Genomic DNA, 26,395 nt, shown 5'->3' with positions numbered 1-26,395 from the left:
GTACTGCTTTCTGTCATGAGTAAACGCAGTGAGCTATTGAGTCTGGGTGCAGGGGTATAGAAAAAAGGCATTTTTCTAGTCCACTACAGTTAAATGTGTTGTTTGTTCTGGGATACTACACAAAACTGTTGAAGGGTTGGGAACAACCGGATACTCTGCCTGTACAATGTTATTTAAGGGGCAGAGATCTGGATCATTCTCCAACTTGACCCTTTTGACTTTATCGGTTATATCACTGTGTTGCATGGGGAGTTAGAGGGCACAATAATCCCCTAATTTAGAAGTGTGGGGATGATATCTCTTATCCCTTCCTCTGCTTCTTTGGAAAGTGGATATGGTTTCACCTGGGCAGTACACCACCTTGCTTGTGTGTTATTCGAATGGTTGCAACCCCTGTAAGAGGCCGACATTGTGTGCACTGGTTTTCCATAACCTCTCGGGGAACCTGTTCTAGATCGGTTTCAGTGAAAGAGGGTGCTTGCACAAGGTCCATCAAAGAACACTGTACTCTAAAATACTGCACCATTATCTCACAGGGTATGAAAATAGCTAACACTATCTCTCCATCATCAACCTGGTCCTTAAACAATTCTGCATCTGTCACTTCTTTTAGGGATACTGTCGGTTCAATGCACAATACAGTGCGGCACTCGCACCCGTCTGAATTGGTCCCAACCACAACAATCCTTTTCTCTGACACTACCAACCCTTGCAGGTCCAGTGAGAGTATTGTCCCTGCCACAAGCTCTGGGGTCACAATGGTTCTGAAGATAAAATCAGAAGGTATCTGCCAACAATCCTTCCCAATATGGGGCACTGCATCAAGTAACATGTAATCCCACATACAAACATATAGGGATTAACTGGAATGCCGCAAACCACCATCTCTCCTCCTCTGGCATGTATGATCACCATTGCTCTCGTAGCACACATTCCTTGAGTAGCACATATTATTCCCCGGTCTGTGAAAGAGATGGTCATTTTTAATTTGCTTACAAGGTCACGCACTAAGAAATGTACTGGTGAGGTTTCCGTATACAATAGAGGTGCACGCACCACTTTCCCTCCTATTTTGATTGCTACATCTTCAGTAAATAGAACCGTTGCCACAGCCCCACAGAAGCCTTGCATGTCGAGAGTTTCACTTGATAACGGGAAGTTTCCTTCACTAATGCATGATTTAGTGGTACCTGTGTCAACCATAAAGATGAATTGTTTATTTCCTATCTCAGCGCCCACCACAGGGTTCTTCGTCGGGGTGGGTAGTCACGTACAGGACTGGGCATGCAAGAGCTTTCTGTGGGCTGTCGTAGTAAATATAGGAACTGGTCCCTGAAATGTAAAAAGGGTTGCCTCCCAGAATGCTCTCTTCCTGATAATGTGTCACTGTCCGATTTGGAACTGCATTGTTTCTGGGCATTGGGGCAGCTTGTGTTGGGGTCCCAGGTGGGGCAAACACCTGTGCCTGAGGGGGTCACAGTGGTAACTGTGTATATGCTTGGTGTACTTCATATGGTTTGGACATGGGAACCGGGGGCGTGGGCAAATACTGCTGCTGTTGCACTGGGCCTGTGCGCATGTACAAATGATATTCCGCTCCCATCCTGCTCCTGCATTCCCTTGCAAAATTAACCCATTTCCCACATCCCCAACACTGAGCTGGTCCCGCTCCACCTCTCGCCCCCATCCCTCCAAATCCACCTATGCTCCCCTGCTCTCCCTTGAAACCCTCCTCTTCCATGCTGCTGACCTCCTTGGTACCAATCTGGGTACGGTGGTTGCAATCCACCATTTCACTGTCCTCTTCCTGGCCAAAATGCTGCTATTCTTACGTCTGTCAACGCTGCTGCCTTGTCTGCAGAATCTGTTTGCATGACTGCTGTTACCGCCCCTTAAACTGTTTTTGCAATTTTTCTCTGTCCCAGTTTTGCTTACGCAGTTTGCGACCTTTGTGCCATTTCCTTTTCTCCTTCTTTGATTTGCTTACAGTGATGTATCATTATAGTCTGTATTTCGGCCCACCCTTTCGCTTCTTTACCCACAATCTTATTGAGAGCTTTCTGTACATCCTTGGGCAATCCTTGTTTGGTAACAAAATAGAAAAGCGGAACTGATCGGTCCCACTGTTCCCTCGTCTCTGCCCTCCACATCTCTTGCACTTTCGAAATGTATTGGGCAAGGTCTTCATCATCCCCCATTGTGTGTTGCATTATGGACTGTTAATCCGGCGTATCTGGGTTTGCCTGCCGGAGTGCAGCCCACATCTGCACTCTGATGTTGTTAAAGTGTGCCCATCATGTGTATCATCGTCTATTTTCACTCCTGAATATCCAGCCTTAACCCAAACATCCCCCACCTGATCTTCCACAATTGCTGCAAGCAAACCTTTTATATCTCCCACTGCTAAGGGCATACCAGCTGTGTTTTTTATTTTATTTCTTAATTTTTATTTTTTAAAATGTTTTGGTTTACAAATCAAACCTTTCGTCTTATTATAATATCATATGTATCCCTTTGTTCATAGCATCATATTCACAAATGTCTTTAGAGTCTATTTCATTCTCTTCCTTCTCCTTATTCTCTTGTCCTTATTATTTCTCATCCAAGTTGACATTTCTCCATGATGTTATTCCAAAAAGAGACAACTGCAAAAATCGTTTTTTTCTAATTTCCCAATAAAAGTTGGGCCCATCGATCTTCGGGAGAGAGTGGTGTTTGGTTGTTCATAAACCATCCTCTAGACGGGTTTCTTTTCTCGATTAAAGCGGGGCATATCATTATAATATGGTGCAGGCTTTCAATTGACTCTTTGTCGTTGCAATATTTTTGGTTTCCTGGGATTTTTTTCCTAGCTGCCATGATTTCGCATTTTGGTAATATATTAAACCGCAATTTCAAAAAAAATATCCCTTATCTTAAGTGATGGAAACATCTTTAGGTATGATGGCAGTTTGTTGATTGGTCTGACATCTAATTTGCATGGAAGATCATGTTGGTACTTGGCTTTAGTGTCATTCGTCTGTATACAATTGTTATCCGCAATTCTCCTTTTTGCTTTTTGCGGTCTGTTGAGCAGCATGTCTATAGAAATGTCTGATGCTTCCCTTTTAGCTTCAACAGATCTTTTCCACATGTCCAGTGGTTGTTTGTTTCTTCAATTTTTTCTGCTTCGTAGGATTTCAAATGGTGGAACATATGTGTCGCTCATTATTTTTCGGTATAGATAGAGTTGTTTCCAATCTACAATTGAGGCGAAAGATTGGAGGGCAAGTTCTGCGCGGATACGTGGCATTGGAAATGATGTGGGTAAAGTTAATACTTTCCTCCAAAAGATTCCTTCTATTTGTAGCCAGATGGTGTTTTCGATATTTATCATTGTTTATGCTCTATATGTTAAAATTGCCATAACTTTTTGCCTATAGAACGTTATTAGAGGGACCGTAGAGAATTTTCCGTATTTCCGGTGGAGTAGTTTGGCTTGTCGCTCTAGCGATAGCGTTTTTGGCTTTAAGATGTTGGGACCATTCTTTCTCCATTGGAGATTGCGTTAGCATACCCCAAGGTATTTTACTTCTTTGCTTGTTCCACTTTTTCCTTCCGATGTAGAATGAGATGGTGTCTCCTTTCCTTTTTGTCTCATCAGGGGCATCATTTTTGTTTTCTGAACTTTTATTTCAAGCTGGTTTTTAGTCATGTATTCCTCTAAGTTCTGAAGTGCAATCTGCAGCCCTCTTGGGGTTTTGGCTAGTATAACAATATCATCTGCGTACATGATGCACAATATTGTTGTGCTGTTCAGTTTTGGTGGGTTCATCAAATGTGTATAAATATTTGCTTCAAAGTCAGCTGTGAATAAATGAAACAGTGTGGCGGACAGAGGGCAGCCTTGTTTCAGGCCGTTCCATGTCTTGATGGGATCCAAGAGTATTCCTTCACTGGACATTCTGATTCCTATGGTGGTGTTTTCATATAGTAATTTAATAGGTTCTGAGATGTTACTCGGGCAGTCCCATGAACTTAGTTAATTCCACAGGTAATTTCAATTCACTGAGTTGAAAGCTAATATTAGATCCACAAATGCTGCGTAAATCTGTGTTCTTGTTTTTATAGCTTCATGCTTTAGTAAATTCAGTAAGAAAAGGTTGATGTTGGCTCCTATATTTTTCACAAATCCTGTTTGTCTAGTGGCATATTTGTTTTCCTTCATCGCCCAGCTATTCTTGGCTCTTTAGTTGACCCATGTTTGAATATTGGGATTATAGTAGCTTGCTGCCATGTTGCTGGAATGTTCTTAGTCTTCTGGATTAACTTGAATATGCAGTTGCATATTGATCCCCAAATAGCTGGGTTCTGTTTAATGATCATGTTGGAGAGGCCATCTGGGCCTGGCGCCCTGGATGCATTTAGACTCTGTATTGCCTTCTGTATATCGCAGAGCTCCCAGTCAAGTTGCCATGTTGGATTCTTCACTTGCTGTGTGTTCTCATTATGCTTTGGGTGTAGTCCGTATAGCTCAGTAAAATATACCGTCCAGCTCGCCTCGGGTACATCGGCAAGCATTGCGTCTTGCGTGTGCGTCTGACCATTTAGTAAGGACCATAATTGCCTCGTATTACTGTTTTTTCAGGGTTTGTAACATCTTTTCTGCATCCTATTGTGAGGTGATAATTCTGTTATTTCTCAGACAATTTTTGTGTTGTTGTTTTGCTGAATTGATTTGTTTATATTTATCACATGGATTTTGTTTGGTTATCTATTTTATCTTCTGCCTCAATTCCTTCTTCTTTGCTGCTACCTTGCAGTTTTATGCATGGAGATGTTTACGTGATGCAAGTTGGTTTGTTTTCATTGGTTTCCTGAATGGATAAAGCAACCATTCATAATTCATTTTTTGTGGATCTTCCATCGTCGAATTTAACAGGATGTTTGGTAACTTTGCTATCGTACTTTGGCTGATCCTTAATCTGTTCCTCCCGTTGTTAATCTCCATTGGTGGTAGGCATCTTTTCTCATTACTTAGATGTTTGGAATACCAAGCTCTTATCATGATATAAGGGTCGCCGTTATCATTTTTGAGGTTTCGGCTACTGCTGATTTCGACATAGATTCCTTTTGTCAGGAAAATATAATCAATTGTTGCAGTTATCATTCCTCGCGCCCAGGTTTCTGTAGGGTGACCTGTGGTTATATAGTGGTGTCAGATCTGGACATATTGCTATTTTTTACTTCTTTACTCCAGCTTTTGGCTCGAGGCTGTAGCTTATGTTCTTAAATTTCCACACCATTGATATCGCAGAGGTGGATATTTAAATCACCACAAATGATTAACTCTATATCCATGTATTTCGTCTTAGCTTGATCAATTGCTGAGAAGACTATATCGATGAAGATTTCCTCAGCTATGGCCGTTGGATTCCAGTACAAATTCATTATGGCCCATATTTCAGCCTTCAAAAGCATGTATCCATTTCCCAGCTCCTGCAGTGAAGGGCAGGAACGCCTTAATCAGATTGTTTTTGTCTATTTGGGCCTAGAGGACATACTGTGCCCTGCGGGAGCCTTTATGCAATAATGGCAACTGTGGCCCACTCCCCTTCTTGGTTTCCTGTCGTCACTTGCCTTCTTCCTGGCCACTGCTGCCTGTCTAAATCTATTCCTTAATTGCGGACCCCATAAGCTCTCTACCCGTGGAGTAACTGTCAGTGCTTCTTCTTCATCCTCCAATTCATCCATTGTGTCCCACTCGTTCTCCCGCAGCTCACTGTTTGTACCTCCCATCCAACCTCACTGTCCCATAGCCTACACTCCCCATCCCTCGTTTGTCACTCTTCCCCTTCTCAATATGGACATCCTTAATCGTGGTGCTGTCTACTCTAAACAAAATGTCTCTGGCCCTCTATTTGTCCAGTCCACACCCTGATTTGCCTCCTTCTTCCCTGAGGGCCCCCAACCAAAGGCCCTCACTGTGTCACTGCCAATTCCGCTTGCACTGCCTCGAAAGCCTCTTCTAGCTCCTTCTGTGGTTTCCTACCCATTGGTACACCAGCGTTAATACTAGTTTGATATGGGGGTGGTAAAACGGGTGGGGATGGTGCTGTAGTTGCCGGGGACACATATGTTGGATTAGTGTATCCTGTGATGGGAAGGGTTGGGCAACATCCTGCTAAAGGTGAAGGTGACTGGTTCCATCAGGTATTACTGTTTAATTGCACTCAGGGTTGTGCTGCTGTCGCCATGAGATTTGCACTCCTCACTGTCTTCTACGTCCTCCACCATTTTCCATAATTCTAAAATCTCTTTACTCCTTCTTACATTTGTATTTATCAGCTACAAATGTGTACATGTTCTAATATCCCTTTTATTATTCGCACCCTGCTCCGGCCATGGGTGGACTCCCTCCCCCTCCACCCCCTGTGTTTCTACCACCCATTGCTTGTGATATTTCTCAATCCTATCTTTCTAAAAATGGTAAATGTCAGACCATATGCTAAATGCAGTCTGTTTTAGGCGTTCCTACCAGTCCTTCGCTCCCTTTCCCCTGTCGCACCCTACACACACACTCACACACTCTCACACTCTCACGCTCTCACGCTCTCACACTCTCACTCAACACCCACACTACTTCTTTTTCATGTCCTCCCTTGGCCCCTGCTCTCTACACAATAAAAAGTTAAAACACTAAAACAACAAGCTAAAACGATAAACTAAAATGGCAATCACTACTTTGTGTCATTCCCCCATCCGAAATATATTGGGCACAGGAATCTGAGCTCTCTAACTATACAGAGCCCCTACTTCTTACTTCTATTATCTCACTTTAAAATTGTTCTTCCCTGCCTCAGAAAGGATCCCACTTCCCTATTTCTCTCCTTCTGTACTTATAATAATAATAATACTAAAAAAACGCTACTTGGTCTTTACACACTACCCACCTCAATCACACACAGCTTTTTGCCATACACTCTCGTCCCATCTTCTTCAATGCACACAAACCCACACAACTGTTTCCCTGTTATCCCAGCTTCCCCCTCAGCGTCAGTCCTTGTTGTTATCGCTCCACAAGAGGTGTACTTACATATGCGTGTTCACCCAAGCTACACCTCTACAAGTAGCGCGCTTGGGATTGGTCACTGCAGGTCGGCGCTGCCCGTCCTGATGTGCGGCCTGGAAGCATCCACCTTTGCAGAAAACCTGGCATCACGTTGGGGTCACCAAAAATATAGAGTAACCCCTCAACGCTCACACCAGGAAAAAATACAACCCACTAGGGGAAAAAGGCACACCACACCTCCTGCAAGAACAAGGGTTAATCTAACAAAAATACAAGTATGTGCCAGCAAAGAACTCTGCTGCCACAGAGCGCTCTGAAGAATAAACAGCATGAGCAGTAGTTCTTAAGGATACACGGCGCCACAAGTGACGTACATCGCATAGGTTACAAATCCAGGTAGCTTGTTGGTGCGACCCTATACACATATAGCTTGTTCCATACGGGATGCCAGGGAATTGGTCCCAGCATTCCCTGTCAATCTTCGCAGTGAGGATCTTCTTCTTTCATTAACAAAGTATAAAGCATTAATTGGCAATTGAGTTACACACACAACTCATTATTTCAGTTCTACAGTGCACCTGGTACCAAGGACATGAGCGAGGCGGCTACTGTAGAGGTCCCGATAACTGCAAAACTATATGAACGCCTGCTCCTTTCCCAGACACGCCAGCCCCTCCCCAGCTTTCCCATCTCAGGCATACATTTGTTACCTTCTCCCCTGGCACCTCGCAGCACAAGTCACATTAACTGATGGTGGGGGAAGCTAGTCTCTGTTCTCTGATCTTCCTGATTGATTGGTCACTTTACAGTTTTATGGGCAAGGGTCTTCGGCTGGTCCGTGCACGCAAATGTTTATGTGTAAAACTTGGGGTTCTCAGGCCACTGTAACTTATGGATTTGGACTGGCGAGGGCCTAAAGCCCTCACCCCTCGTCTTGTGGGATTGCTCTTTGAAGAATCATTTGGGCCTCTCTTAGCCTTGCTGGGTACATTCCTTCTGGGTTGCATGCACTATGGATAAAATCCAATAAAGGACTGTGTGTGTTCAGGAAATTAACCTTTCGCGGAGCTGCCAGGGCTGCGAGTGAAGAACACATACACGACTAACTATAAGCATAATAGCATAGCAATGGCATTAGGCCTCAATTTCAAAATGGCGCCTACCTTCTAAAATGGGGGGGTCTCTACACACATGGTTCTAAGGTTACAATTCGCTATGTTTCCATTACAATCTAACTTCCATATGAGGGTCCACCTCCCCCCTTCGATCTCCTAACTCTAGCAACGCTTCCTTCTACAATCGCCTTGTCCTAAAACGTAGTGGGGCCTGGGACCTTCGCCCCTGCTCCCCAACAGGACATGGAGGAGAGTTCCTACGATTGAGTATGTTTTTCCTTCGCCCTGTGTTTTGGTACATGTTTTCACCATTTTGGTTAAGCATTGGGGTGATGGGTGGGTCCGCTAGTGGGCTGAGTGTGATGATCTAGATTTACGTTTAGAGTTGTGAGCTTATGTGTACTATGTTGCTTTAAGGGGATTATGGAATTTCCACTATTCTGAGAAACAGGTATACGCAAATGTAGGTTGCTCATGCTTCCTAAGAGGGGAATGTGATAAGTGGTATTAGTATTGTACTTTTGTGTGGAGGAGATTCAAGAAATGAATTATTTTGCTGTTGTTTGGGGGGGAGGGGGTTGTTCCCCATAGTTTTACAGTAGTTTGAGAATTTATGACGTAGTTGCAAGTTGTGATGGATGCCCACATGCTATTTACGGGACCTGGGGCATGTTGCTTTGACTTCTGGTTGTTGTGATTAGTGTTTAATGCTAGTGAGGCATGTGGATGTTTATGCAAGAGGTTGGTCCAGTCAGTGTTTGTGAGTGCTTGGAAGGCAGGGACGGCACATGTTATTTATTGCCCATGCTAGGGGGCCATGTGAATGTTTTTTAATGGCCTCAGGCCAGGCACACATGTTGATCCTAAGATTATTTAGAGGTCATGCTCAGGAGGCATGCACATGTTTTTTGATGGCCTCAGGCTCGGGAGCTAAGTTGATCCTAAGGTTATTTAGGTTTCATGCTAGAGAGGCTATTTATTTATTTATTGTATTGATCTTCTGTTTTTGTTCTCAATTTTGTGGGCATGGAGTGGGTTCTGATAGTTGCGCGCTTGTGAGAAATGTTCAGAATGTGGATGAAGTGAGTGCGAGTGGTCATCAAGTGGTCATTTGACAGTGTAGGTGTCAGTTCCATAGTCAGAAGGCCTGTGGTGTAGGATGGAGTTGTAACATGTCTATTTCTCTCTTTTGTACATTTTACTCAAAGGAGCGGAGAAGTGTGACTATCTGTATAAGAGTGGGTGAATGTTAGTGTGAGAGCTGTCTGATGGGAGAAAGCATGGCTTTCTGTATCAGTCGGTGAATACTACAGTGAGAAGCTTGTGATGGAAGAAGTGTGGCTATCTGTATCAGTGTGGGCGAGTGCTTGCGTGTGAATTTTCAGATGGAGCAAGTCTGGTTCTCTGTATCAGAGTGGGTGAATGTTTGCATGATAGGTTTCCGTTGATATAATTCATGTTGCTGTACTGAAGGTTCTAATTCAATGCCAGATAGGGAGACACATCTACCACCTTTTGAGAGTAAAGAAGGGGGGGCACAGGCACCTACTAGGGCGGGGGTGGGGAGGACACCAAGGGTACACAAAGCCCTAGTCACCCTGTAAATGAAGACCTCACTTGGAAGGGAAAGAGTAGTGATGTACCGGGTGCATAGTCAGCCCAATGGATTTTTATATAAAAAACACAAGACTGGGAAAAAACAATGGGTCTTATGAGTTAACCGGTCCGGATTTAACGGTGCTGGTAAAACCTTACCGGCACTGTTTTCCGGACCAGCTAACTCCAATTTGTGTGGCGTTACGCCCGCCAGGTCAGACATGGCGGGCGTAACGTCACTGGCTGCACACGGACGTGTAAACTCCATCACCATTACTGCATGGTGCCGGTGTTTCCAGTGCCCCCATTCCCATGGAGTCCTATGGGACCCCCACGGGAATGGGGAGTAAGGGAATGCCGGCTCCGGTATTGCCGGACCACTGGGCTGTAATGCCCCGGTAAGTCTGGCAATTCCAAAGCTGGTAAATCCCTACGGTCCGGCGGCCTGCCGGTTTTACCGGCAGGGCTACCGCCGGACTCGTAATGAGGCCCAATATCTTTGGTAAACGCGTTCAGTGGGGAAATCCAGAGAGCGGGCCCGACCCGGGAAAACTCGATCTGAAACACATGACCACCCCTCGGGATCAAGGGAGGAGGGAGGCGGAGCACAAGCTGCTTGTCACAGAAAAAAAAATCGAAGCAGCTAGAACAACACTGGGTGATGTAATTACAGGGCGGTCAGCCAATCCAGCAGTCACACGGGGAGGAAGGGAAATGGATCTGAGCCAGTGTACTAGTCACATGGCCACCTGTGCCCATCAGCAGGTGGCTATGGGAACAAAGTGGCGTTCCTGGAAGGACCAATCGGATGGTAAGTCACTCTGCTCTGGTGAGGTGACCCGCCTTCAGAGTATCCACTGCAGGGCTTGCGAAGGTCATCAGCAAGCAGGTGTCGTGTGAATGTCTCCTTTTCCACCAGAGGCAGGGTGTCTCGTGTCCCGTTGTCAATGGTGCTGACAGTAGTGTATTAAAATTCACGGGGTCGGCACAAATGTTATTTTGCTAATTGTTCTGGGGTGGGCTGAGAATCGATGTGGCGCCACATGGCAAGGGGAAGTGTTGGGATATTGTTGAAACTGTTTGCTCCAATCGCATTTCACCAACATATGTTTAGCACTAAGGATATGATGTAGACTAGTGTAAGGAAGTCATGGTATCAACAGTAAGACACAAGTGACCACAGCTCACACGCCTCCACTGGCTCCCTGCGGCTGCAAGGATCCAGTTCAAGTCCCTCTGCATAGTCCACAAGATTTTCTGGGGCCGGGGCCACTACTATCTTGGGCACCTAAGGCTATGTTTTCTTTGGGAAAAATTGAACGATGGGTCAGGGGGCAGCCATTATCTGTAAAGAAGCCCTGGGGATGTATGAGGCAAAGTGTGACTGAAGGATGTGAGCTATTACACACTAAGATCACTCCTAATCCTAATAATAGCATTAACTTTGTATTACTCTATAGGCCCCGGGGTGTAATGCCTTTGTTCAATGAAAACATCACACATTTATTGTCATCTATGCAGAACATGAATAGTGCTATAATCCTCCTGGGTGACCTAAACCTATGGAGGGGAGACTCGAGAGATAAGAAGGTGCTTGAATTAGAAACATTACTGAATAATGTGAAAATAATTGTACACAACTCAGACCCCACACACATAAAGGGTAACACGTTAGAGTGGTTGGCCAGAGAGAATATAATATTGATGGATGTAATTACTACACCCTGTGTGTGGTCGGATCATTTTTTTCTCACTGGCCAGATACAGCTTTCTAAACCCTCCTGTGAGAAACATGAGCTACCATGTAAAGTCCTTGGGAGAAATTATCGTAGCATCAAACCAGCTGATTTTGCGGGATGCATGAGTAGTCTGAAGATGCAGACTACTGATTTAGACTCCCCTGACTTGTTAGTGAAAAGCTACAATATGCACCTGACATCATTGCTGGATAGGATTGCACCTAATAAATTCCAGAGTGTTAGGGATCCTCCCAACCATCCGAAGTGATTTTCCCCGGAACTTGCTCTGCTCAAACAAAAGAAAAGGCAGGCCGAACGTAGTTGGCTTAAAGGCAAAGTCCCAAAGATTAAAGTAGAATGGAAACATATAAAAGTAAGATCTTAGAAGTCAAACAAAACCATTATTATGAGAAGATAAACAGGGAATGAAACTAAATAACTCTTTAAATTGTTCAGAATTTGGGAAAAGCCCAAGGTCCTGAATCAAAACACCGATCCTAATAAAGATGATTGCTTAAGGGTCCAAAAAGCATTTGCAGACAAAATAGTGCTTGCCCATGGAAAATATGTAACGAGTTGGATAAATTGAATGCCCCAATTGCTTGTGATACTACTGGAAGTAGGCAACAAAAAATTGTAGTTGCCCCATCCAATTTTTAGGATTGAAGGAGCAGGAAACTGCGGATCTCTCTCCTCAGTTCCACTTTTCAGTTGTTACGGACCTAGCGTTCTAGGACATTTTGAGGACCACGCATCCCACTAGCTGTCTGGGTGACCTAGTACCATAAAAAGTCACCCTTGAAAATTGTGGTATCTTTGATCCATTCTTACGCAGGTTTATTAATGCCTAATTTGCCCATTGTTATATACCCGGAACTATTAAAGATGTTGTGGTTACTCCCCTTCTAAAGAACCAGGGGTTAGATCCTAAGGATGCCTCTAATTTGAGGCCTATAACCAACACTTTTTCTTTCCCTTAAAATTGTTGATAAGGTGTCTATCATGCAAATTCAATCTTCCATGGAAGTGGGAGGTGTCATGCATAAAAAACAGTCCAGTTTTTGCTGTGCCCATGGTACGGAAAGCACCCTTGTCGATCTCCAAACTCAGATGTTAACAGTCCTGGAAAGGAGTAGATCGGGGCTGCTGGTTTTGCTTGACTTATCAGCAGCCTTTGATCTCCTGGACCACAAAAAATTGCTGAACAGATTGGCTGTTATTGGGGGCTTTTCTAAGGAAGCAGTGACATGGACAAAGTCATTTCTTGAGGGATGAAGGTGCAGGGTCCATTGGGGAGATGCTTCATCTGACGCTGAACCCATCGTCTGTGGTGTTCCGCATGGGGCCTGCTTGTCCCCCCTCCCTCTTTAGCATTTATATCCAGCCATGGTGCATGGAATTGGAGAGATGAGGGGAATTCTTTGCTAATTATGTGAATGATTTCCAGTTTACCTTGGAACTCCCTGTAAACTATGCCTATGATCAGGAGAGGCTAACCAAAATCTACATGGCCATCAAAAATTGGATGTCCAGTAATTGGTTATGCCTAAATGTTAAAAAAAAATGTCTTGAGAGTTTAGGACAGAAATGTTCTAGTTTCGATATTGATGGAGGTCTTGTTCTGGTAGCTGCGAAGGTTGAAACCTTTGGCACCTTCATGGAGGCTATGCTCAATGCGGAAGCCCATGTGGACTACATAGTCAGGAACTCTAACTATTATCTTAGAGTCCTAAGATTGATCGGTCCTATGATTACAAGGGAAAATTGCACAAAGCCGGTGCAAGCCATTATTTTACTGTGACTCATCTATTGCAATTCTCTGCTAGGGGAAGCTAGCAAGGATTGAATTTACAAACTACAGAAACTCCAAAATGAAGCAGTACGAATAATCTATAACTTTGCGCGTAGAGACTCTGTAACTATGGTCCACAGAGAGCTTCATTGGCTCCCGGTGGCAGCCAGAATTCTCTTTAAGATGTTGACATTGGGACACAAGTGTCTTTTTGGGTCTGCACCTCAATATCTAAAGGAGAAATTGGAGATCGACAGACCCTTTAGGAACCTGTGCTCCACAGAGGCCTGTACCCTTAAGGTCATGGGTAGCACAGGCCTGGAATGAGCTCCCTGAATCATAAGGAAGGAGGGAAATCACTCCACTTTTTACAAAACGCCTTAAAACCAGGTTGTTCGCTTAGGATTGATCGCAGCTATTTGTTTTGTAATTTTGTCTTTGTTTCATGTCTGTCTGTCTCAGCACATGGATGCTTGAGGGTTTCTTGCGCTTTATAAACACATAGGTAGATATCTACACTGCTCTCTTCCTAAATACTTCCCTTCCAGAGCGCTCCGCTCAGCCTCCTCCAAATCTCTGCGGGTGAGCCGCTTTTCCAACCAGAGATTTGGGGGTAGATCCTTATGTTATGTTATATCATGTTATTTTGCATTTATATAGCGCCTTATATACCATTGGTATGGTCTAAAGGCGCTGGTAGGTGAAACGCCCTTGGGAACCGAAGTTCAGGTCAGTAGAGAGAGTAGAGAGAGTCAAAGGTGCATGTGAGCACCGGGATTGCGTGCAGCTGGTGCGGTATTCGTGTAATAGCTGCTTCTGAGCGGTAGGTATGGTGGTTGAGAGATCAGGAGTATGTGTTCGTTCTGGCAGAATTTATCCAGACCGAATGTGGCTGCGTTATGCCTGAGGAGAACACCTGGCTGGGGGGGGTGTAACCAGCAGTGTTTACTTAGAATGATAGGGAGGGAGCGGCGGATGTTGGTATGAGAACAGTTATACCGAATGGTGTCATAGTATCTCTGTGTTCTAGTTGAGTGGTGGTGTAAAGAAGAGAGTAAACGTGGTGGTGTGATATGATGGGTTATATGCTCTTTCAAACGTTCCCTGCATTTCAAACCATACTATGTACATCACGTAATACTATGCGCTCCAGTCCGTTCCATGCACTCTTATTCATTCCATGCACCCCAGTCTGCTTCACACACTCTGGTCTGCTCGATGCACTCCAGTCTGCCCCACGTGCTCCATTCCACCCCACATACTCCTGCCTGCCCCGCGCGTGCACTCCTGCCTGCCTGCCCCGCGCGTGCACTCCTGCCTGCCTGCCCCGCGCGTGCACTCCTGCCTGCCTGCCCCGCGCGTGCACTCCTGCCTGCCTGCCCCGCGCGTGCACTCCTGCCTGCCTGCCCCGCGCGTGCACTCCTGCCTGCCTGCCCCGCGCGTGCACTCCTGCCTGCCTGCCCCGCGCGTGCACTCCTGCCTGCCTGCCCCGCGCGTGCACTCCTGCCTGCCTGCCCCGCGCGTGCACTCCTGCCTGCCTGCCCCGCGCGTGCACTCCTGCCTGCCTGCCCCGCGCGTGCACTCCTGCCTGCCTGCCCCGCGCGTGCACTCCTGCCTGCCTGCCCCGCGCGTGCACTCCTGCCTGCCTGCCCCGCGCGTGCACTCCTGCCTGCCTGCCCCGCGCGTGCACTCCTGCCTGCCTGCCCCGCGCGTGCACTCCTGCCTGCCTGCCCCGCGCGTGCACTCCTGCCTGCCTGCCCCGCGCGTGCACTCCTGCCTGCCTGCCCCGCGCGTGCACTCCTGCCTGCCTGCCCCGCGCGTGCACTCCTGCCTGCCTGCCCCGCGCGTGCACTCCTGCCTGCCTGCCCCGCGCGTGCACTCCTGCCTGCCTGCCCCGCGCGTGCACTCCTGCCTGCCTGCCCCGCGCGTGCACTCCTGCCTGCCTGCCCCGCGCGTGCACTCCTGCCTGCCTGCCCCGCGCGTGCACTCCTGCCTGCCTGCCCCGCGCGTGCACTCCTGCCTGCCTGCCCCGCGCGTGCACTCCTGCCTGCCTGCCCCGCGCGTGCACTCCTGCCTGCCTGCCCCGCGCGTGCACTCCTGCCTGCCTGCCCCGCGCGTGCACTCCTGCCTGCCTGCCCCGCGCGTGCACTCCTGCCTGCCTGCCCCGCGCGTGCACTCCTGCCTGCCTGCCCCGCGCGTGCACTCCTGCCTGCCTGCCCCGCGCGTGCACTCCTGCCTGCCTGCCCCGCGCGTGCACTCCTGCCTGCCTGCCCCGCGCGTGCACTCCTGCCTGCCTGCCCCGCGCGTGCACTCCTGCCTGCCTGCCCCGCGCGTGCACTCCTGCCTGCCTGCCCCGCGCGTGCACTCCTGCCTGCCTGCCCCGCGCGTGCACTCCTGCCTGCCTGCCCCGCGCGTGCACTCCTGCCTGCCTGCCCCGCGCGTGCACTCCTGCCTGCCTGCCCCGCGCGTGCACTCCTGCCTGCCTGCCCCGCGCGTGCACTCCTGCCTGCCTGCCCCGCGCGTGCACTCCTGCCTGCCTGCCCCGCGCGTGCACTCCTGCCTGCCTGCCCCGCGCGTGCACTCCTGCCTGCCTGCCCCGCGCGTGCACTCCTGCCTGCCTGCCCCGCGCGTGCACTCCTGCCTGCCTGCCCCGCGCGTGCACTCCTGCCTGCCTGCCCCGCGCGTGCACTCCTGCCTGCCTGCCCCGCGCGTGCACTCCTGCCTGCCTGCCCCGCGCGTGCACTCCTGCCTGCCTGCCCCGCGCGTGCACTCCTGCCTGCCTGCCCCGCGCGTGCACTCCTGCCTGCCTGCCCCGCGCGTGCACTCCTGCCTGCCCCGCGCGTGCACTCCTGCCTGCCTGCCCCGCGCGTGCACTCCTGCCTGCCTGCCCCGCGCGTGCACTCCTGCCTGCCTGCCCCGCGCGTGCACTCCTGCCTGCCTGCCCCGCGCGTGCACTCCTGCCTGCCTGCCCCGCGCGTGCACTCCTGCCTGCCTGCCCCGCGCGTGCACTCCTGCCTGCCTGCCCCGCGCGTGCACTCCTGCCTGCCTGCCCCGCGCGTGCACTCCTGCCTGCCTGCCCCGCGCGTGCACTCCTGCCTGCCTGCCCCGCGCGTGCACTCCTGCCTGCCTGCCCCGCGCGTGCACTCCTGCCTGCCTGCCCCGCGCGTGCACTCCTGCCTGCCTGCCCCGCGCGTGCACTCCTGCCTGCCTGCCCCGCGCGTGCACTCCTGCCTGCCTGCCTCGCGCGTGCACTCCTGCCTGCCTGCCTCGCGCGTGCACTCCTGCCTGCCTGCCTCGCGCGTGCACTCCTGCCTGCCTGCCCCGCGCGTGCACTCCTGCCTGCCTGCCCCGCGCGTGCACTCCTGCCTGCCTGCCCCGCGCGTGCACTCCTGCCTGCCTGCCCCGCGCGTGCACTCCTGCCTGCCTGCCCCGCGCGTGCACTCCTGCCTGCCTGCCCCGCGCGTGCACTCCTGCCTGCCTGCCCCGCGCGTGCACTCCTGCCTGCCTGCCCCGCGCGTGCACTCCTGCCTGCCTGCCCCGCGCGTGCACTCCTGCCTGCCTGCCCCGCGCGTGCACTCCTGCCTGCCTGCCCCGCGCGTGCACGCCTGCCTGCCTGCCCCGCGCGTGCACGCCTGCCTGCCTGCCTCGCGCGTGCACGCCTGCCTGCCTGCCTCGCGCGTGCACGCCTGCCTGCCTGCCTCGCGCGTGCACGCCTGCCTGCCTCGCGCGTGCACGCCTGCCTGCCTCGCGCGTGCACGCCTGCCTGCCTCGCGCGTGCACGCCTGCCTGCCTGCCTCGCGCGTGCACGCCTGCCTGCCTGCCTCGCGCGTGCACGCCTGCCTGCCTGCCTCGCGCGTGCACGCCTGCCTGCCTGCCTCGCGCGTGCACGCCTGCCTGCCTCGCGCGTGCACGCCTGCCTGCCTCGCGCGTGCACGCCTGCCTGCCTCGCGCGTGCACGCCTGCCTGCCTCGCGCGTGCACGCCTGCCTGCCTCGCGCGTGCACGCCTGCCTGCCTCGCGCGTGCACGCCTGCCTGCCTCGCGCGTGCACGCCTGCCTGCCTCGCGCGTGCACGCCTGCCTGCCTCGCGCGTGCACGCCTGCCTGCCTGCCCCGCGCGTGCACGCCTGCCTGCCTGCCCCGCGCGTGCACGCCTGCCTGCCTGCCCCGCGCGTGCACGCCTGCCTGCCTGCCTGCCCCGCGCGTGCACGCCTGCCTGCCTGCCTGCCCCGCGCGTGCACGCCTGCCTGCCTGCCCCGCGCGTGCACGCCTGCCTGCCTGCCCCGCGCGTGCACGCCTGCCTGCCCCGCGCGTGCACGCCTGCCTGCCCCGCGCGTGCACGCCTGCCTGCCCCGCGCGTGCACGCCTGCCTGCCTGCCCCTGGCACTCCTGTCCACCACTCGCACTCAAACCGCTCTATTTACTCCAATCTGTTTAATGTATTCTAAGTTGTTTTATGCACTACGTCTACAAATTTCTCCCGTAACATCTTCATAATTCATCCGTTCCATCTACCTATTTCACACGTTTCATCCACTTATGTCACCCATTTTATCCACGTACGGCACCTGATCGATCCACCTACGACACCCGATCGATCCATGTACAGCACCCGTTCTATCCACATATGTCAGCCGATCCTTCAACGTATGTCACCCGTTCCATCCACTTTCGGCATGCGTTCCATCCATATATGTGATCAATTCCATTCACATATATCATTTGTTATATCCATATAGAATCCATCTACATACTTCACTTGTTCCGTCCTCTCTACGTATTCAGAAGCTCTATGCACTTATCCATTCTACGCACTCATCCAAACTGCATGCAATCTGCACTCATTCGTTCTATGTACTTATCCGCTCTACGCAACTCGTCCGCTCTACGCAACACATCTGTTCCCTCTAGGCACTCATTCACTCCGCTCTAGGCACTCATTCGCTCTAGGCACTCGTCCGTTTTATTCCCTCACGTGCACTATGCCCTCACACGCACTATGCATTCACCTGTTTTGCTCACTCACCCGCTCTACGCACTCGTCGGTTTTATGCCCTCATCCCCTCTACGCGTTCATCCCCTCTACGCGTTCATCCCCTCTACGCACTTATCCGCGCTCATCTGCCCCCCGCGCTCATCTGCCCCCCGCGCTCATCTGCCCCCCGCGCTCATCTGCCCCCCGCGCTCATCTGCCCCCCGCGCTCATCTGCCCCCCGCGCTCATCTGCCCCCCGCGCTCATCTGCCCCCCGCGCTCTTCTGCCCCCCGCACTCATCCGCTTTATGTACTCATCCGCTCTATGCACTCGTGCTTTCCATGCATTCAACTCATCTGCTCTCCACACTCATCCGTTCCCCGCGTTCCCTGCACTCATCCGCTCTAAGTACTCATCCGTTCTAAGCACTCGTTCTTTCCACGCATTCAACAGCAATATGCACTCATCAGCCCTATAAAGTCATTCGCTAATACGCAGTAATCCTGTTCTATATATTCATCTACTCTCTACACTCATCCGCCCTGTACACTCATCCGCCCTGTGCACTCATCCGCCCTGTGCACTCATCCGCCCTGTGCACTCATCCGCCCTGTGCACTCATCCGCCCTATGCACTCATACGCTCTGCACATTCATCTGCTCAAGCGATCTACACACTCTCTGTATTTCCGTATCCATCTGCTATCTACACACTCATCCGCTCTACACACTCATCCGGTTTACGCTCGTCCGTTCTGTACATTCATCTGTTCTACGCATTCATGCGTTCTACTCGCTTCTCTGTATTTATGCAATCATCCGCTCTACACGCTCGTCCGCTCTGCACACTCATCCGCTTAACATGTTCATCAATTCTATACACTCATCCGATCTACATACTCATTCGATTTACATACTCATTCGATCTATATAGTCATCTGTTCTTCCACTCATGCATTCTTCACCCAGCGCATTCATCTGTTCCACACGCTTCATCCATTCTAACTATTTCATCCACGCCATTCACTTTGTTCGCTCCTCATGCATTATGTCTATTTCAGCAGTTTAAATCTCCTTACTGTTTTCAGCAGTTTAAATCTCCTTACTGTTTCCCTATGTTTTATTCTTATTATCCACTTCACTGTTTTGATCTACTTTACTCGTTTAATTCTGTTTGTCCTTCTAGTTTATATTCGGGGTGATTAGCTGTCAATTTCTCGCATCAGGTAGTTTGTTGGATTGGTGTCATTGAGATGCTGTTAGTCCTCTTCCCCAACCTGTTCAGTCAGCTGACTGGTCGCCTAGTGCACCTCCAGAGCCTCACAGGTCCCAGGCTCCCCTGCCAGTCCTGCACTTGCCTCCGCCCTCTACCTTGTATTGCTGCACTTGCAATACGTTCCATGAGAGTGGCACTCACTCCACACTTAACCCTGGCCCTGCTGGTCCGGAGTACTTGTCCCCCCTCTCCCTTGCACCTCTGTCTGCGCACTTGCACGGCCTTGAATGTACTAGGTTTAGCATGTTTGTCTTTCCTGTCTTCCTCTATTGCCCCTCCCTAGCTTGTTGTGTCTGCATGCATAGGCGCATTGATGACCAACCTTTTGTCTCGTATACCCCCCCCTCTTCGTCACGCACTTATACTAGTAGAAATGCCCTGGCCTAGTATGCTAGTTATTGCTGTTAGATCATTCAGAATCTTCAAGGCCTAAGAATGATGACGATATCCCCTTGTTCCCTTCCCACCTTGAAGCCCTTTGAAACACTTCACTTGTGTATAAGCGCTTTACAAATAAACAATTATGATTACAATTACAAGGGTGTTTATTGAACTTTCACAAGGGTGTTATAAACGCCTATCTAAACCTAAATCTACAGATGGGAGCAAGCTACAACCATCAACTAATAATAATGCAGTGTACCCTTGTCAAAATAAAAGGACCTATACTAAAAAAAACGATTGCCACTCTTTACCACTAATTTACAAATAATGTGGGGTAGTGTTCATGAAAAAGAAAGAAGTGTTCACAAAATGATATGTCAGGATGTTCAGGCCATTGGTCTCCCTTCCCCACATTTTTAGCACAGGGCAAGGCAGTTCACTCGAGCAAAGCACACACGCTGGCTTCTGTTCAGAGAATATTCTTTCTCGGGTGACTCCAGTTCACTCTGGCTCCCCCTCAGCCAGGCTCGGATCCATTTCTTTTACCCAATTAGTCTCCCTCAGCCGGGCTCAGACCAATTGCAGTATACATGAAACCATCAAAGACTTTCAAATGTGCACAGGGTTTAGCTTAACCCGTTGCAGGACCACTTTGATCTCAAGATTCTCTTTTCTCACACTTGGCATCAGTTGGATACCTAACAGAGACTTTAGAATAAGCACCCACGTGGTGCCGGACCACTTTACTTAGCCTCGCAAAGTTCAGTCACTCCTTTGGTTTCCAATTATATTCGCGTCACTCGTCACATATGTCTCACACACTGTTCTCTTTCTTTATCTTCATACAATGTTGACGCTTGCGACCTTGGTTCAAAACATAGGCTGGTTTGGTATCAATCTCTCTGACTGTCCTTTACTGACGCTGCTTTGTTGTAGGAGCCAAGGGCAGTACCACGGCATCAATCGCTCCCCCCGCCTTGGTTATCGATGTGGGAGAGCCCCGGGTACCTCTGACACACTGTGCAGATTTGATCCACTTTTGTTCCTGTTCTTAGGTTTCTTACTTTCCAAGGCTCACAAAAGTAATGGTCTTTAAAGGTCAAGGACAGTTCCCTCCTTGCACCCCTCTCCGGTCTTGCTGTCTTTCTCCTTGTATTAATCTGCCATCTTAGAACCGCTGTCTCCTCGTGTGCATTGCCTCGCTCAGGGTATGCGTTCGTGCTCCGCCTTCTATCTGTGTGGGGAAGTGTGATGGAAGTCGGGTGTGTGTAATGGTCAGTAATTGCCTGACCTTGCCTGACTATTGTATTTGGACATGTCAGGTATACGGCTCTGGTGTTAGTCAATTGTTGCTCACGGTGAGCTGTCCATGAGAAAGTGTTTGTGTTGGTGAACCTGGAGGGAGGGGCGGCTGAGTTCCTAGATATCCTACCTGGTAGGACGGGGTAAAGGTGTTACGGAGAAGGGGATACCGCATCTCACCCTCCGGTGCCCCACTACTCCCTGAAGACCCCTCATCCAGGTGATCCTCCCACACTGGTCCACCCCCAGGAACTTGATCCAAAAGCGATGGCTGTGTCCTGGCCACCTGGATGACAGAACTCGAGCACTAGCGGGTGAGACACCTTCAGGATTCTCACACTAGCCAATGAAATGTATGGGAAACATTGAACATACCAAATTACAAGTGTTTCAATAAGTTCAGTTAATTGTGTTTTATGGCATAAAACGAATGTTCGCAGAGCATTCAGATGTCAGATCTCATCAATCAGATCTATTCCACTGTTCTGTTTGATTTGTGATTGTCCAGCTGTAATAAACAGCGTTGCTTCTTGCCCGCTGTGTGCTCCTTTTTCGAGTACGTGTTTTTATGGTGTGATCGAAGGACCCCCAAGTACATTGCTGTGGAAGGTTGAGTGAATGAATGATGCTTGCAAACTTAGCTGGGTGTCCTAGGAATGAGAGGATTTTCGTGAAGTTGTGTAGTTGCAAAAAAGTGCTTTAATTGTTATGTTATGCTGACTTATACCGTGCATCGCTACCACCCTGGGGCAGTCTCCAGACACTCACGTGGCTCTGAAAGATATAGTACAGGGTTGGTTAGTGTGGGTAGAGGGATAGGATAGGTCCAGAACCAGGAGAAACTGGCATCTGTGTATGTTGGGTTGTCTATGGGTTGATTACATGCACTGGCTTGTTGTATCCGTAAGGGTGCAGCCAAATGCCTGGGTTGTTTGTTGTATGTTAATGTCTGTTATGTTGGGTGTGTGGTTGTGTGTTATGTGTAAATTGGCTGGTGTTTAAGGTTATGGTTGCGCACACTGGCTTGTTGTGGCTCTAGGGGAAAGGTCCAGTGCCTGGGATTGTTTTTGTATACGAGTGTTACGCAATAATAATAGGTGGTTAAATGCAGATATTCAAGAGTTAAAATCAAGGAAAACAACATATTTTTAATGACTGGAGGAAGAGGGAGGACACTCCAAACGTGGAAGTGTATAAATAAAAAAGTGGCCAGGATTTATAAAAACTCAATCATACATTCAAAAAAGATATGTTTAACGATAGAATATCAAAGGCTACTTCCGACAGGACTATTTAAGATTTTAAGAGAGCAGGAATGCCCCAATGGACCCAGTAAGGAACCACTAGTGAAAGATAAGGCATGGCGCTCATCAATTCAGGAAGCCATGACGGATACATTAGAAAAAATCAAAAAAAGTATTGAGGCAAAAAAAAAAACACATTTAACAAACCCCTAGAAACAGACCATGAGGATGTTATTAGTAAACCCAGCATACAGCAGGAATTTAATTTCTCACCAATCACAGAAGTGGAGTTGGCAAGGGTTATCAGGCAGCTAAAAACCACAAGCTGCAAGGGGGACCCTTGCTTTGCTCTGATCATTAAAGAGTGTCCATGCACTTTAATACCGGCACTAACTACATTTGTGAACACCTCATTTGCACATAATCATGTGCCAGAAGGACTAAAGAAAGCATGGATGATGCCCTTTCTCAAAATGCCAGATTTATTCTCCAGCAAACTAACTAACTGCAAGCCGATTACGAACACCCCATTTCTCCTAAAGATTCTTGATAGGGTTGCCTATAACCACATTTTAACACATCCGAATTGCCATCAGATACTGAATAAGTATCAATCGGGCTTCAGACATATCATGGGACAAGACTGTTCTTCTTAACTTGAAATCTAAACTGTTGGAAGCCATGGACATTGGTCAAACCTCACTGCTGATGATTCCCGATCTAGCGGGGAAGCAGAGTCTGAAACGATAGCCTTAGTCTATGGTGTACCACAGGGTGCATGCGTATCTCCCTGCCTGTATAACATCTTCATGGTGCCCTTTTTCAACATGCTAGAGGCATCACATTCTCTAATTATGCAGATGACACACAATGTGTCTTACTGCTTACAAGGCTACAAAATAGGGATGAAATTGAGATCAATAGGGTATATGAAATCATCCAGATTTGGATGGCACCGACTGGCCTAGCTCTGAACAACGAAAAAACATATGGTATTGGGAACAAATAAGAAACTGGCCAAGTTAGGACAAACTTTAGACATAACTTTAGATCAGAATCTAAACATGAAATCCCAAGTGAGCAACCTGGTCCCCTCTTCCACTTATTACCTAAAGCTATTGGCTCAACATCGGCCTTTTATTTCACAAAAGAATTCGGAGGTAATAGACAGAGCAATAGACAGAGCCATAAGCGACGCAAAGATCTATTACTGCTGCAGTCTACTCATTGGGGTCCCACAATCTGAGATCAATCGTCTGCAGGTAATTCCGAACAGTGCAGTCAGGGTAGTGAAAGGACTGAAATGGAGAGACCGTGTCTGAAGACGGGCGCAGTTTACGCTGGCTTCCAGTGAAGGCAAGATTTCAGTTGAGATTGCTATTGATCATCCACAGATGCTGTGTGTGTCGCATGCCAATCTATCTGATGGAAGGGGTAGTAGTGAAACCGAGTCAGAGGGCACAGAGATCCAACAACTCCCACCTACTGAAAACACAGCGATGTAAATCCAGTAAAGCTCTTAAGGGACCTTTTAGCTTAGTAGCCCTGATGGCATGGAATGCTCTCCGCCTGGATTCAAGAGAGACAGAGTCCACAGACATTTTCAAAAAGAAGTTAAAACCATTTTTATTTTATTAGGCACCCAGAATAACTGAGAGAAATCTGTGTCACACTGAAACTCGAATGGAGACTCTCTTCATTTCTGTCGTTCTGTCTGTGTTCGTTATGTGTGTGCCCGTAAGCCTTTGGGTACCTGGAGCGCAGTAGAAATTAAAGTAAAGTAAATGCAGGCCAAATACAAGACATGGCTACCTAGTACAACTTATGTTAAAACCAAGATATGGCTACCCAGCACAACGTAGATCAAATGCAAGATATGGCTACCTATTACAACTTAGGTTAAATGCAAGATATGGCTACCTAGTACAAGGTAGGTTAAATGCAAGACATGGCCACCTAGTACAATTTAGGCTAAATGCATATGCATACGATATTTGGTAGTAAGAGTGGTGGGGCTTTACATGAGTAGAGTAATGTCTGTACTCCCCAACCAGACCACACTTACCTTATCAGTCGCTGCTGGTTGACTGCAGCAGGATTCCCAGTTGAACACGGGCAAACAGCGAGCAGAGCTGCTTAGGCGATAGCAGCCCTTTGCCTTGTGGTGCTTAGCCAGTGGGTGCTCGGGCAAGGCTGCCCTGGAAGTGCCTCTGAAATGCTGCTGTTCAAGTCACCGTGGGGCAAAAACCAATGAGAACCAAAAGTATGGCCAGGGGAGGAGAAGGGAGGGAGGGTGAGAGGATGGATGAAGGTGAACGAGAGAAGGCAGAGGGAAGCAGGCAGAGATGGCCTCCAGGACAGAGTTAATGAGACACCTCACTGTCTGAGCCAATTGCTGAGGGTTAGGTGGGTGAAGGAAAAAAGCCAGAAACTAATAAAGGACTATAGCACAAAGGCAGGCGATTTCTGAAGTAGACCAGCCCAAAATACGGGTTTGGAGTCGAAGGAAAACACCAAATTAATCCCTTAGAAAACCAAGTTCTAGCTCTAAAAATGATTGCAAAATACATACAAATCCTCCACAAGTGCAATTTGTTCGAAAATAAAGCATGCAAGGTTATCAAACGTACAGTGTTATTAATGATTCATAACGCTGTTTTGAAGGTACATCAACATCTCTGAAGAATGCATGCTGAATTGTCTATGTATCAGTTATGTATACACACCATCCAGTTTGAATTTTAAGCTGATAAGCGAGAGCATTTTTTTTTTTAACCTTCGTTTTTAATTAATGCCTCTACCACGTAACTAGAATTCTGGACATTGTACAATTGAAGGTACAGTTAACGGTAACAAGCTTAATCTAGTCTAGCCCCCGTTGGCCCCTTCCCGCTCATTTACCATTCCCGATCCTTATTGCACATGCTGTTCAATGTTTTGGTTTGAGCGAGAAAGACAGTGCAACGGTGTGAAAGTGGATTGGGTACTGTCTGCAGAGGTCAGTGTTGGGATTGTGAGCAGAAGGCATGTTGTGACTTTACACCTGTGTACCTTGCCATGCTTTTCTATGTCGTGCTAGATGTGGCTTTTTTTAAAAAAAAATCTTTATTTATATTCCGAATATAAATAACACAACACTTAAATTGACAATAAAGAAATAGCAAGGGCAATAAATATAACACCAGTGACAATATATGCATACCAATTTCAAGAACATCTACCCCCTCCGCCCCCTGCAACCTCCACCAACCCACCAAACAGATTGAAAAATCATGGAACTAGTACAAACCTACAAATGTTGTCAAAAATTAGTGGCTTTCTCAATCTCCTGAAGATTGTTCATTCCATGTCCACAAGTTTATACATTTCATCAATCCAAACTGCGGGTAACAGCGCAACCCGAAATTTCCAACCACACAGAATCATTTTCTTACTTATTATTGCTCCACTGAGAAGCCATTTCCTCTGGGATATTGATAAATCCTCCATCAAATCATCACATCCAAGTATCATCGTCTTGAAATCCAGATCAATAGATTCTCCACGTGCTCTCACACAAATAGTGCATATTCCAAAGCATATGCTCTGAAGTACCCATCTCATTCAAGCAACCACAACACTCATCTGAATCGGACATACCCCTTTTTACCAAGTGTTCGGGGCTCCAGTAAACTCTATTTAGTATTTTGATTTGTCTCGATCTCTCACTCAAGTTCAGCGAGCACAGATTCACATTTGCACACATACCCTGCCACATCTCGGAAGTAATAGTGTAGCCCAATCTTTTACCCCACTCTTCCCTCAAGTTGACATTCTCGTTGTTTTTAGCAACAATTTGCCTATATATCCTACTAGCAATGGCTCCTTCCCCCGACTCCCTCTTGGCAGTAAAAATATCTAAATCTTTAGCCCAATCAACTTTCCCA

General features: G+C 48.5%; 1 protein-coding gene across 4 annotated transcripts in view; it reads left to right on the top strand.

Annotated features, from left to right (window-relative positions):
- Positions 1 to 26,395, top strand: part of ANO9 (anoctamin 9) — a 640,562-nt gene that overhangs the window by 50,785 nt on the left and 563,382 nt on the right. The gene's annotated exons all lie outside the window — the stretch shown is intronic.

Source organism: Ambystoma mexicanum, chromosome 11 (genome assembly GCF_040938575.1).
Source record: "Ambystoma mexicanum isolate Mex_15411 chromosome 11, UKY_AmexF1_1, whole genome shotgun sequence".
NCBI classification, from domain to species: Eukaryota; Metazoa; Chordata; class Amphibia; order Caudata; family Ambystomatidae; genus Ambystoma; species Ambystoma mexicanum.
Note: the sequence above shows the minus strand (reverse complement) of the source record. Positions and strands in the feature narration are given on the sequence as shown.